This window comes from Trichoplusia ni, chromosome 4 (genome assembly GCF_003590095.1).
Source record: "Trichoplusia ni isolate ovarian cell line Hi5 chromosome 4, tn1, whole genome shotgun sequence".
Classification (NCBI taxonomy): domain Eukaryota; kingdom Metazoa; phylum Arthropoda; class Insecta; order Lepidoptera; family Noctuidae; genus Trichoplusia; species Trichoplusia ni.
Genome location: NC_039481.1, coordinates 7946425 through 7960393, shown reverse-complemented (window position 1 = coordinate 7960393; position 13969 = coordinate 7946425).

Genomic DNA, 13969 nt, shown 5'->3' with positions numbered 1-13969 from the left:
GATGATTTAGTGCAATCTTACTTTTCTCTCCTTTATTAAGCACCTTGTTAATCCTAAAATAGTGTGTCAACCCCTGACACGTATTGAGGAGCGTGTAACCACCTGCCGTCTCCGGCAACCCGGTGGCCGGCCGGGACCCAGCCCGGTTTATTTGTGAACATTATTCACGGTATCACCGACCATTGTGCACGGACCGAGTTTTTCTCTACTTTTTTTTGTTTTTTTTTTCTACATTTAAAATGTTTTTGTGTGTGCCAGTGCTAATCGTTTAGACTTGTGTCGACACGACGAGACACGTTTCACGCGATTTAAAGCCGTGTGGAGACCGTTTAATTAGATTACGATTTATAAGGAGTCTGGTGACAGGTGTGTTTTATTTTAATACATCTTGTTGCATTTAATAAAAATATTTTAGTGACAAAAAATAAATTAGATTATTGTGCATCATTGTATATAAAATTTTGTTTTATTTTTACTATTCCTTTTATGATTTGTCTGCAAATTTATTATATTTATCATTTAAAGAATTAAGTAACAAATTGTTAATTTTCATCGTTTTATTTTCTCCGATCGACACACATTTAAATCAGTTCAATTCATAAGTACATTACATCGTAATTGTGCTCAGCGAGTCATTCACAAAGAATGCTGAATACATCTAAGGATGCGCCGGCGCACTTACATACAAAAGACATAAACGCACTCACGGAATGCCTCCGTTCGCTCCCCAAGCTGCAACACTTTGAAGAATTGATATAATTTCCTGTTCTTTATTATTTACGCCATAAAAGCCTTCGGCCGCCAAAGTGCCTTGTATATTGTGCATGATAAATACAATAAAATTTTAGAATGTGGCGCCTTCCGTTGACTGGAGGTACAAAGGTTTTTTCAGCGCGAAATATTTGTCAATAATAAATGAGACGTCCCTTTTATTACTGGTAACTGTGATGGCCGCGGCCGACTGTAGTTTGGGACTACGTCGATATATTAACGGCGCGAGGTGACGGGACAGGGTATGAGCTGCAGCGATTAGGTTTAAACCACCCAGGTGGTACTATTTTTGGGATATTAAGTGTGGTTTTTGTCATTAATAACTGAATAATTAGTGTAGTGAGAGATTTTTTAATCTTCTACTTTTTGTTTATTTTACTTTTCGTATTTAATATGATGGAATCATTAATAAATAAATAATTATAAAAACAAAAAAAATATTTACAGAAAAATAGACTTAAGAAAAGTAAGGTGCTTAACACGCACTGAAGAAATGACTTAAGTCAGTGTAGACTTATTCATCCGACCAAGTCCTGTTTGACTAACAGAATACATGGAGGACTGTAGATAACATTCTCACTTCGAGTTTATTTCCACCGCTCCCGCTCATGTCCTGCGCGACCAGCCCGCCGGTCTCACACTAACAATAGGGGCGCGGCGGGCGGCGCGCGGCGACGCGGCCAGAGCCTCTCAATGAACGCCCTACCTGGATTATCTATCGGTGATAAATTACAAATATGCCATCTCCACGCATTCATCATCCGAATGGGTCATTTCAGACGCCATAGCATTGTCTAATAACTCAAAAACTATTAAAAAACAACACAAATATCCATTGTTTTGTATGCAGCGCTGGTCGCAGGATCCATCCTTGACATTGAAAATTGTGGCTTTGAGAGCATTTAATTGTTTTGTTCGGTATGCGCGGCATGTGCGGCTCATTACACACGTCATCTCAGGACAGCGCCCGGCGACCCGGAATGTAGATGAAAGATAAACTATTTATGATAGAGCTATCAGCTTTACGGCCGACTCGTTGAATTGATACATTTGTTGTAATTAATTTCAATGAGTTTAGGAATGAGAATTTTTAAACATAAAATTGTTAATTATCTTGTTAAGTATCCTGTTTGTAGCTTGTTGACAATCTCTATTTTCCACTAAAAGCTTTCATATTTTAATGGCTTAACGTTAATATTGTAGTAAGTATATCCGCTAGCGTCTTTCAAGACAAACAAAAAAAAAGTAATCCAAAACTCGAAAGTGTTGTCAGAATAATTGCACGAACTGTGAGCTAGTTCTCGAGTACTCCGGCTACCGTTTCAATATTGACACTGTTGCCGATTTCCATCACCATCAATCACAATTCAACTTGTTGTGCAAATATTTATTTACTATTGTGTTAGGTGATCGGAGGCCGACGTTCCACACAGCGGCTGGCACACTAGTGGCGAGCGGCGGCGACGCTCGATACGGTGCGCGCGCAGCGCCGCAGCCCGCACGCCGGAGCGACACTGTCTGCGACAAACAAACCGACATGCAAAACTATATTAACAACACATACTTCATACACACTTTTTGTTACATTTTATGGCCGTAACAACTCCGTCAATCACGAAAAACTATTTGATTCGATGATTCGTGCTAAAATCTACGATTCGAAACGCTAAACACAATGTTCTTTGATTAGCACTTCTTTTACAAATTTAACACGGCCTTACGTCATCCAGATAATCGAGTAAACGCTAAATTAATACCAGTTTCGGAATCCAAAAAGCTCAAGATTCGAGCAATTTTATTTCAGTTCTTAATTTAAAAGTTGTGCGGTGTGGTTGGCGGCGCGCGGTCAGTCCGGGAATGTGCACCGATGAGGGAGCACGTGTCGCGCTCTCCGCTCGACACGACGAACGCGCGCTCGCGAGTGTTTATTGAAGAAACTGACGCGATCCTTTTGAAAACTTTGTTTGAATAATTTGTGTTGGTTGTGAACATGAGGTGTTTTGTGGTGATTTTGTTGTTGGTGGCGTGTGCGAGGCTGTCGGCCGCCGCCGCCGGCGTCTCGTGCGCCCTCGCCGACGAGTTCCTCGCGAGGCACAACGTAACAGCTGATGATAACGACGTACCAGGTGCGGTTATATAAACACCTCCAGACCTTCGTAGAGTACTAAGGGAACACAATCGGTGCAAAAATTTTAGAATTACCAAAGCTTTCAGTGAAATCTAAACTTTATGAAGTTTAGAGTAACTGTAGAAGTTTGACGGTTAAAGGGGATCTCCAATATACATACAGACTCTATACATACTCGGGTTACGGGTTAAGTTAACTCATTACTTTGCGAGATAAATTGTCTTTATTCTTTTATTCTCGTGCTTGTTCTCGAAGATATTCTTTTGATAACGTCGGGCTCTACATTTCTGTTTTACATAATATCGTTTTGTCTGCGGACATAAATAATTTATACCCCGTCTGGTCTACATATTTATCAACTATTCTATAATTAGTCGTGTCCAGAAGGTGTAGTTCATCATGTTTTAACTGACGACTCTACATAGTACATGCGGTACGTACTGGCTGTATGGCGGTTGTGCGGAGACCCCATGGTGTCTTTAGCCTGCGTTTTGCAAGCAGCGGAATTCCGGCTCCATCCCTCTCTCTTGCTCGGGATAAATCTCTCTCCCTTTGATTACCATACCATAGCTGTACTCTTTGTATGTGTAATGTTCATTTTGTACGCTCTACATTTCGGTTTCATGGCGCTTTGAAATGTATAAAGACATTTTTTTCCGTCAAAATATGGTCTTCGCATTGATATTATTTAGTATGTATGAAAATGATCAGCGTATTGTTGTAAATTGTCTATTAATAAAAAGTCCAACTTGTTTCTGAAGAAGTAAGACTTGGAATTAGATTATACAAACGCATTAAAATGAAAAGGTTTCCAATTAATGAAATATTCGCGTTGTAAACTATAATATAATCACACAGTGTTAAATCAATTATATTCCGTCCATAAATAATGTTTAGTAATAATCAAACGATCTCTTGTAACGCGACTGTTTTCCCTACAAATAGCGGTTACTTGTAGTTATTACTGCGGCCGTGATTAACTTAAACACAGGTTCTCAACTTTAACTTAACAAGTTGGTAGCGTATTAGGGTTAAGTGTAAGACTTTAATTACTTCGCGTGTTCCCGTGTTGACTGAAGCATTTTGGGGTTGATGTTATTTATTTAGTTTGGGTTAATGTTCGGTTCTTGTGAATTAATGTAGAGTACGTAAGTATAGGTGACTATACTTATTGTAATTGATGTAATTTTCTTATTTGCGTGGCAAAGATCAGAAATGTCCAAATACGTCACCAGACTGAATCTCATGATAGCTAGATAGTTGAACAGCTGTCACTACAACAAAAAATATATAGAGGTTAAGCAACGCTCGTCAAGGTCCAAAATATGTTGGTGGCACAAATAAATTTAAAGGTGCCCACACACAAGTTATATATTTATCACTCAGCCAATTTCTTTATATTTAGCCTTTATTTCTACAACCCTCTGTGTCGCGAGTCCGCGTCGCACTTGACAGGTTTACGTATCACTGATATTTTGAAATAAGTTCCTACACCTTTTATGAAAAAAGTATTTAATCTATACTTTATACCTTCTTGCATCTGATACTATATAGAGCTACAAAATGGTTATGAAATCGTCTTATGATATAATACGATATCGTCATAAACGCAACATTTAAACGCGTTCATTATTTACGTGTGGTTACGAGTGTTTTATTCTGCGTCCTTTCCGTAGTTTTCCTGGCTCGTTTCCACGGACCACTGATACTCTACTAGTACGCAATATGTAATAAAACAATACCATGAAAAAGTAATTGTCTTTGCCTCGTCTCGGCGTGTTGCCAGGATACGAATTAAAAGATTGCTAGATTTAATATACAGACAGATACAGTGTAAGGCATAAGTGTAGATAGCTTAGTAGTAAATATAAGGTTTTAATTTGATGCCTAACAAATAATTTTGGTCTCATTAATACAATTTGTTAAAAATCGGGACCAAAATAGGTGCATTTTTTTAATAACGTCAAAGGCTTTTTTTTCATCACTGCAACTACATAATAAGTTAAGTTAATCTTCATACCTATCTATTTATGGTCGCAAATTCTATCAGTAAATATCACCTTCGTAAGATGTATTAGCTAGTAGTATTTTACGAATGTTTACATGTTTGTGCGTGTAGTATGATCGCTCCTATGATTGCATGCTCATCAACAAATGATGTCAATATAGAATATGAAGTGAGTGAGTTTGGCTGCAAGAGTCATGTGGCATACTCACGCACGAATCACACCGATTCGGGATCTGTGTCTGTGGACGAGTGACATTATAATAAGTGTTAGCATTGATTGAGTCGCCAAATGTGTGGAAATGAGAATCATTGCAGGCCTCGTGACTTTCATTTGTCATTTTCCTACCTCTAAGCGATTCGGTAAACGTTAAAGTATGTACAAATGTCGCCGGCACAGAAACTGAGCTTGTTGAAAGATATTCACTATGAAAATTGAAAAAAGATCGTTGTTTTAATTACAAAACCTCCGTTCTTATGGTAACATTTACGTTTAGACATTATGATATCATTCCCATCGATGTACTAATTACTATATTGCTAATACAAACACTTCTGCCTCCCTCTTCGTCGATTATAGTGTCTGCTACTAAAGTGTAGTGCTGCCTATGTCTGATACTAAAAATGGTTTATAGAATCGAGGTTGATGACGTCACGGGCCACCTCAGACCGCAATAACGAGTGCTTGTAAGAAATAATTCCATAATCACCACGCTTGCCAATCTGATTGATGATCGCAAGTTATTATTACCAAGGAGGTTGCTACCGTCTACAAATACAAGCAATTTATGAAAAGAGGTTTTCATTGGCATTCCTTCGTTCAAAGAAGTTCTGTTCTAGTGCACAATGGTCTGTGGCAGCTCTGCATTCATCGGCCCATCGCTTCATTATTTTATTTTAGCACAAAACGATTTTACTGCACTCTTGCTTTTTGCTACCAGTTTTTTGCTTCCGAGTAGCATGCGAGGCGAATAACGACACGTGGCTGAAGTTAACTTTTAACTTTGTTGACTGTAGCGGAGATAATAAGCGGCTTTGTTCTTGTATGTCACAGGCTTGGCAGTCAGTTAGAGGTTTTCGTAATAGGCATACTTATGTGGGAGGGGTAGGCGTAGGATATCATGTAATAAGGCTTATAGTTCTTGAATTTTTTTATAAAAAAAAAATCCTATTTAAATATATTTTTTTACTATTTTCAGTCCTTGTGCTACAGGGCATCTCTTACTCGACTTTTTTTATTTAGTTTAAATCATTTCTTTTTCGATAGTCGATAGACATCTTGAATATTAAGTAACTAATAGTGGTCTGTCGAACAAATAAAATTGCCACAGGCCTCTTCCCGTATAGAAAAGGGGTTGATCTCCACGCTAGCTCATTTAGAATCCAGGTTTCCTCACAATGAACCCGTGTCTTAGAATAATTAAGAAACGTTATTTAAATGTTACAGTATGTATTGACCAATATTCTATAACCTCAATTTATACAAAATTATAGCTTAGTGTAGCGATAAATCATATGTTCGTATCATAGTATCGGATCTACGAGTTTTTATAAGGTTTTCCTCAGCAACGGAAGGACATCGTCAATCACGCCGTCACGCACTGACAAGACGTAGAAAACATTGATACTTTTGAAAAGACATGAATTTATCTATTGACACCTAACTGACCAAGGCAAGGGAAAAGAAGCGTTGGTCGCGATCAAGATCGGTTGACGATACAGTTAAGCTCTAGGGCCGACTCTGGATGAGGCTGGCATAGGACCGTAGAAATTAGCACAAGAAAAAAAAGACCTATGCCCAGCAGTTTGAGCACAAGCTGTGGATGATGATGATAATGAACTGACCAATGACGGTCCAACTTTAAATTCTATCAAAAGCTATAATAAAATGGAAAATTTAGATAAACTTAGCGCTAGTGTAGTGACGAGTGGGCGAATCAGGGTGCTGTCCACTGAGGACTCTGACTTTCTAAAAGTGCTACTAAGTTGCTTAATTTAAGTAAAAGATGCTTGATTTTGTGTTTTTATCTGTTATATTTTTGTAGTCATTTATATGCATAGACTTTGTTCACTTCGTTAGGCCGTATTTTTGAATTAAGCTATGCCATGGATAAACTATAACTATGTTTGCCAACGGCAGTCACTAGTAACGTGGTTTTCTATCATAAATAAAAGAATATCCAAAATCCATTAAGTAAATCCTGCGAATTCTTCGTATAACATCACCAACTTTTCCCATTAAAAATATTAATACAGAATTTAGAATATAACGTTAGACTTTGGAGTGATTGTATTCGGAATTTTTATTCTAATCGTGGGCAAATAACTTATAGATTCCTTTGAACTACGCTTGACCAATAATGTCAGTAACCAAACACGATCTACTTATAAAGCACACAGTCTGCTTCTGATAATTTAAATAAATGTCGACGAGATAACATCAGCTACTAAGTACCTGCGTGTACTAGAACAACTATCATTAATTAACTTCCTATGTCACTACGTCAGATGAATACGTAATCTATACTTCTATACTAATATATAAAGCTGAAGAGTTTGTTTGTTTGTTTGAACGCGCTAATCTCAGGAACTACTGGTCCAAATTGAAAAATTCTTTTTGTGTTGAATAGACCATTCATTGAGAAAGGTTTTGGGCTATATACCATCAGGCTATGGGAGCTATTAATAGGAGCGAAGATACAATGGAAAATGTGGAAAACAGGGAAAAAAAATCTAAAATTCCTTCTATTCATTATTTTAATAAAGGATGTTGCAAGTCCGGTAGCAGATTTGTCTCAGTTCCGAGAAGGACTTTGCACAAAACAATGCAAAAGTCAATCCTAAACATTTATTATTCGAAATTGAAAGTTTGTAGTAAATAGATAAAACGTAAAACGAAATTTGAATCAAAAACATTTACTCATAAAAAATAGATTTTTCTATAACAAAAAAAAAGATAAAAAACAGCATAGAAGGATTACCAAATTACCGTACCTACTTTTAAAGCACGATTTAAAATGCCTCTCTACGTTATAAAAAGCACCCCAAAATCAAATCCGTGGCGTAAAGAATGCGATTACCACTAAAAACACTTGTACATGAATGAAAAACGCCGATTCACCTAGTTATGAGGGTGCCTTGTTATATCAGGTTGGTAAAAAACGATGGCAGGTTTTTTACCCTACAGCGTTTTCGATTACTTTTTATTAGGGGTACTTTTTACCCGCGCCGGTAATCTGGGGTTGTTTTTTGTCTGATACTGATCTCTCTCACGTTTTTTAAAAAGGTTTTATTGGTGTATCTTGTTAATACCAATTGATTAGGGGATGTTTACGCGGGTTTTTATCGAAGGGTGTTTTGGGATTTTGACGTCGCTGTTTTTTTTTTTGTATTTTTGGTATATAGCTATAAGCTAGGTATGTTTTTTTAACGTGTTTATTAGGAAGAGGGATCGGTTAGTGTTTTTTTGAGTATGTCGTACATAAGGCTATTGTTTTTTTAACATCAATACATTTAAAATTGTTTAAATATACTTAGAACATTTGGTTTAAAAAATCTTCTCAATCTACTTATCTGTAGCAATTTTTGTAATTTCGCAACACAGCTATTTATTTTCTATAGGATCAGTAACTGTTTCTTCTACAAAGGAACTCGCATTACAAAGTAGATACATTAATTTGACCGTTGCCCATGAACGATTTATTATATGTGACCTTTGTCATAGTTATTGTGAAATTTTGTGTAATTTATAATTTATGTTATCTCAATAACTATTGTAATTGGAGCTTATTATTACGGATCACTCGCCCCAAGACGTCGATACCTATTGTTCGTGGACTGTAGGGTCAAAATGGTCGAGGGTCAAACGGTTTATTGAATTTTAGCAGAAATATAACACCCTTAACATTGTTGTCAAACTTTGAAATGAAAGCATCAGTGATGTGTCTCTTTTATGTTCGCAATTGTTTATTGAAATGTGTTGGCTATGTAGGAAAACTGATAGAAACTGTTAAGGCTGAAATTAATTGATCACGACGGCTTAAAATATCCCGAAACCAATTTTTTTAATTACTCAGGTTCCACGCAATTTGATTTGATAAATAAAAAAAAGATCTAATAAAAAATCTGCAAGCCAAAGAGTACAGCCACCCAAAATTAAATTCTGTGCAGAAAACGGTATTTGTGATTCGAGCAGCCAATACTTTGCTTAATTGTACACTCCAACTACTTAAACAGAGCTAAGAGAGATCATTATTTATCCTATTCATCGTGTCTCAATTCGAATTCGAATCGATCGAATCGATTCAGAGGAATTCGGAGTCGAATTCCTCTGAAAATAAATTTTAAAATGGAAAGGCGACGAAAAAAACCCTAGACCCAAAAAAGAAACATTAAAAGCAGACCGGCGGGTAGGGTCTTAAATCGTTAACCTCTGTGATCTTAAGAAGTGTGCGACCTCCTGACCGTTACACAGTATACCGGCGAACACATTGTCATCGCTGACCCGTAACCCAAACACTCACATCCCGTTCTTATTTCAAATAATCCACAATTTACAACATAAATCACAAATCGAACACAAGAAATTCGTTCGAAAATGTGTCAAAAATCGAACACCAACGGTCACTGAACAATGGCGGCCAGCTACATTTATTTTATTTCGTAAAATGTAACAATATACAATTGTCAAGGAAAAAGGGTAGATTTTAGTAATCTTCTTAATGGCCTGTGTGAAAAGATTATAAATTAAGTTTCTGCAACAAATAAAAGTGACCCCTGGGCATTGTCGGGGTGTCAATATGTGTGACCGTTGCATTGTCCGTGACCCCAGCGGGCTTAGCACCAATTTGCGAGCTCCGATTCACTCGTGATCGAGTCTGTGCGACGTGGATTTACAATTCTATGTCATTACTATAATGGAATAGGTTTTTTTTAAACCTTCAAACATTTGTCGGATTGTACAGATTTACATGGTCTCACTGGTTCAGGCATAGAATTCTTGCATAAGCATTAACATACAATAATTGAAAATATAAAATTCACTAACCTTGTTGAATATTCACGAAATCTAAACGGCTTTTTCTTTTGACCTCAAATCTATTGAAATTTCTGATTATTTTACACAATCAAAAAGAAATGAGTGTTTCTTTTTAATGGGGAATATGCATGATTTTTTTTTAATTTTTTATATGTTTCTACTAGTTATTACATTACCAAACATACAAATATCACGTCCAAAATATAAACTATTATGCAAAAAATTAAATATTAAAATCGCGATCAATTTAAACACGGCCATTTTGGCGCGCTTGCTCGTGACGTCACCATTACACGAGTTCGATGTCAACAGCAAAGTGATTGGTTTACAAAATTACCAAAAAATAAATAAAGTGAGTGAATATCGACTTACCATGGATACAATACAATAACAATTATTCCTCCAAAAAGAAACCATACAAATAGCTTGTTGACAGCAGACGTCTCGTGTAAAACTGACGTCACGTTTTGTTCCACCAATAGTGTTGCGTTTCGAAAATTTGCGCGGTAATTTCAAAACAGCCACTTTTTGATGATTAAATTTCATTATTAAATTAAAATAAATTCTAAAAATAATTGTATAGTGTGTTTTCAGTAGCAATAAATATTACAAAAAAAATATTTTGTCCATATTTAAGTCACGTGCATATTCCCCATTACTTTATAATAGGAATGTGTTTTTAATTTAAATGTTTTACTTGATTATTTAAATTGAGTATTGGGTTACGTGTTTCAATGTTCAGTTGTTTCAATGTGTAAATTAAAATACATTTTTAAGTACACTTTTACTGGCTCTTCATAGGGGCATTTAAAGTATAATATTTAAACGTAAATCAAATAAAAAAAAAAACAAAAAAACACCTTATTTCTTTAAGTGAGGTATAAGCAGCTGTAAGCAGCTTGTACATATTAAGCAAAAATACTAAGTAACATTAGGTTTTTTTATTTCTCCCCGAGACAAACCTGAAATACCTACTGAAATTGATTTTTTTTTCTTGGGCAATATTATACTATCGTTAGCCATTTACTTTTTTAAATACTTTTTTTAATGTTCATATACTACTTGTTACTTAGGCTCTTTTAAAACTGACGCTGCGATTAAATTCCCTAGTAAAGTCACATAAAATCTGTATGTAAAATTTAGAAACGGCAATAAAACGCACTCAGGATCAGAACAAATGGGCAGTCATTGTGCTTGACCCCTCGGTGTAAAATAATGGCAGAGGGCAGATAAATTAAAAATGGCTCGAAAATACCCCTTGACGTGTACAATTTATTGTAGTTCGACATTTTCGACGTTTTGGGCGGGAAACGTCCGGAACAATGTCGTTATGTTAACTGTCTAGATCGGCCATACAAATTTTTTAGGGAATAGGGAAGTCAAAAATAAAAATTCGTCGATGTGACTACTTCGAGCACTCTGCAAGACTGCAGCATCTATGTTCTTCTCATTGCTAGAATGAATTCGAATGTTGTTTTACTGTGATTATGAAGTTTTGTCGTATGAAAGACTATTTTTGTTAAGAATGGTAGGTCTTATGTACGTATGTAAGAACTAAGAAGTAACAAGCACTCCTAATTATACAAAAAATTGTGAATGAAAGATCTCATCGTTTCCCGTACGTTACTGCTTTCTTAATCAAAGTAAATAAAATATAAACTTCTCAAAAATAATTTTAAAAGTCATTTATGCTCAAACTTACCCTAAGCGATTCCTTAAAATTATAAATTCTTCAGGTAGTGCACAAATCACGTAGATGATATGTAAGAAACTTTTAAAAGCATAAAGCAAGATCGATGTGTTTTTTATAGTGGCCACATTTTTTAACTGGCAAGTGCAGTTGGCCAATTTCTATAAAAGAAACAAAACAAAATGAACTCTACTCCATCGGAATAGATCCTTTTTTACAACTTTGGGAATTGTCTGGTGTTAGTATAGCGATCTTTTTATTCGAGATTCCATTGTTATTTTTAAAAAGGACAAGCCAGATTAGGTTTGTCCATTTTGTATCGTTTTATAGTATTGCGAAGAAACGGCGGTAAATGTCACATTTGATCGATAGGCACAGTTAGCACCTGCATTTCGAGAATTACTTCGTAATGACGCTATTTTTTGTGGCTTTACAATTGAATAGTTTGCAGGTTAAGGAGAGGTTTTTGCAAAGGGACTGTTCAAAAAGTATACTTTCCATATCTCGGAAGTGGTCCTTTGGCAGAGTAATGTACCTACCTAAGGACTTAAGTAACATTTTAGGCAGTGAAGAAAATGAACAAGAACTTAGGTCAGTTTCAGCAGTCTTCAGATAAGTAATTGATTTGTGTCAAAACAGAGAATCTGACACTACAACTGTTTTCGGTTTATTTTGTTACCCTGTATATGTCAGTGCCTAGCTGTGTCTAGGTCAATTTGTTTTAAATAATTTATTTATTATTGTTCCTAGTGGTCAACGAATTTAGTAGAGTACACTTTTGGACGGTGAATTAAAGTTCTAAGACTTGCCAGATGGTTTCAGTAACCAATACAACTTTGTAACTGAGTAGGTAAATTTAGTGGCAAGGCCGTCTTATAAAACAATGTATGTACATAATAGGCCAAGCCATGCTTTCTACATTAAAATTTTCTTAAAAACTTTAATTTCATGCTAGGCAATATTCAAAATTGAAAGTAGTCGATTCAAATCGACTACTAAGCCACATAAATATCTATAAATAGTGCCAAATATCACCAGACCATTAGGCATCGAGGCATCATTTGAGCTGCATGTGTGGTGATGGTGATACATTGCCTCTACTTGTGAAGAGTACATGGCTCTGATAAGACAACTGGGTACTTAATAAAGAAGCTTGTCATTATTTTTATCAAGTTTTCAAGAAAGTGAGTTAAAATCATGTGTGACGTCACTTATCAGTATAGTTTTTATGGACAACAAACGTGATTTCTTCACTCCAAATTCAAATAATTGAAAATACGTCTCCAATAGTTTTTATTTTTTTCAATACTTACTGATGTAAATATTACTGTATATTTTGTTACTGTTAACTGCAACACTGAAACTGTATTTCTTTTATTTCACTACATCATTTTTTAGGAAATTGTTCCAATCCTTATCCTACACAATTACTAAGCGCAACCAATAAAATAGTTAATTACATTAACATTCATAAATACAAATAGTATTGATCAATTGTTGGGCAATCAAGTTCTCTCTCAAACCAAGCTATGGTAAATAGTAATCAATGAGTAAATAACAAAAAGATTCATCTCGATCCCGATACAATCGTGATTCGGATTCGACGCGTCATGATAAAAGATGGCAGTTTGACAGGGGTGGAAAGGGGTAAACCCTTTCCCTCCGTTTATTAAATGTGTTCCATCCTGGCCGGCTCTCCCCTCGGTTTTTTGTGACAGATCACTCGCTGGGGGAGTATCGATTTTTTTGTCTGCTCGGGTGATATTGAAAATTGAATGCCGTGGCTGCCATTTTGTATGTTTTTTCGTATATACTGGTAACAGTTTGATATTGTTGACTTGTCCTTTGAACATTTTTTTAAAATGAGAAAAAACTCGGTCAGTATCGTATAACATCATAACATATATTTTTTAAAGTTATATAAATAATGCTTTTTTGACTGACATATGTACATATATAAGACATATTCATTTAGACAGTATAGAATACTTGTGAAGTATCAATAATACGTAAATTGGAATAACAAAATATTTAAAACATTACAATGGATTGTTATTTGTTTAAAATTTAGTTATTTCACTTCCCTTATTTAAATTTTTAACACTAATTACGTATTTTAATTTAGAGACGTGGGTTTATATTTGTTGTTATTTGATTGAAAACTTATTTAATTTAAATATTTTGTTACTTAAAGGTTCAAATACATAGTAAAAAGGCAGTTTTTTGTTAGAACGCTTTTATCTCATCAATAGGGATTAAGACAATTTTTTTTTCAGTGTCCGTCTTGTAGTTTTCTGTATAATAATGGATACGTATTTTTTTATTTGTCCCGCAAAC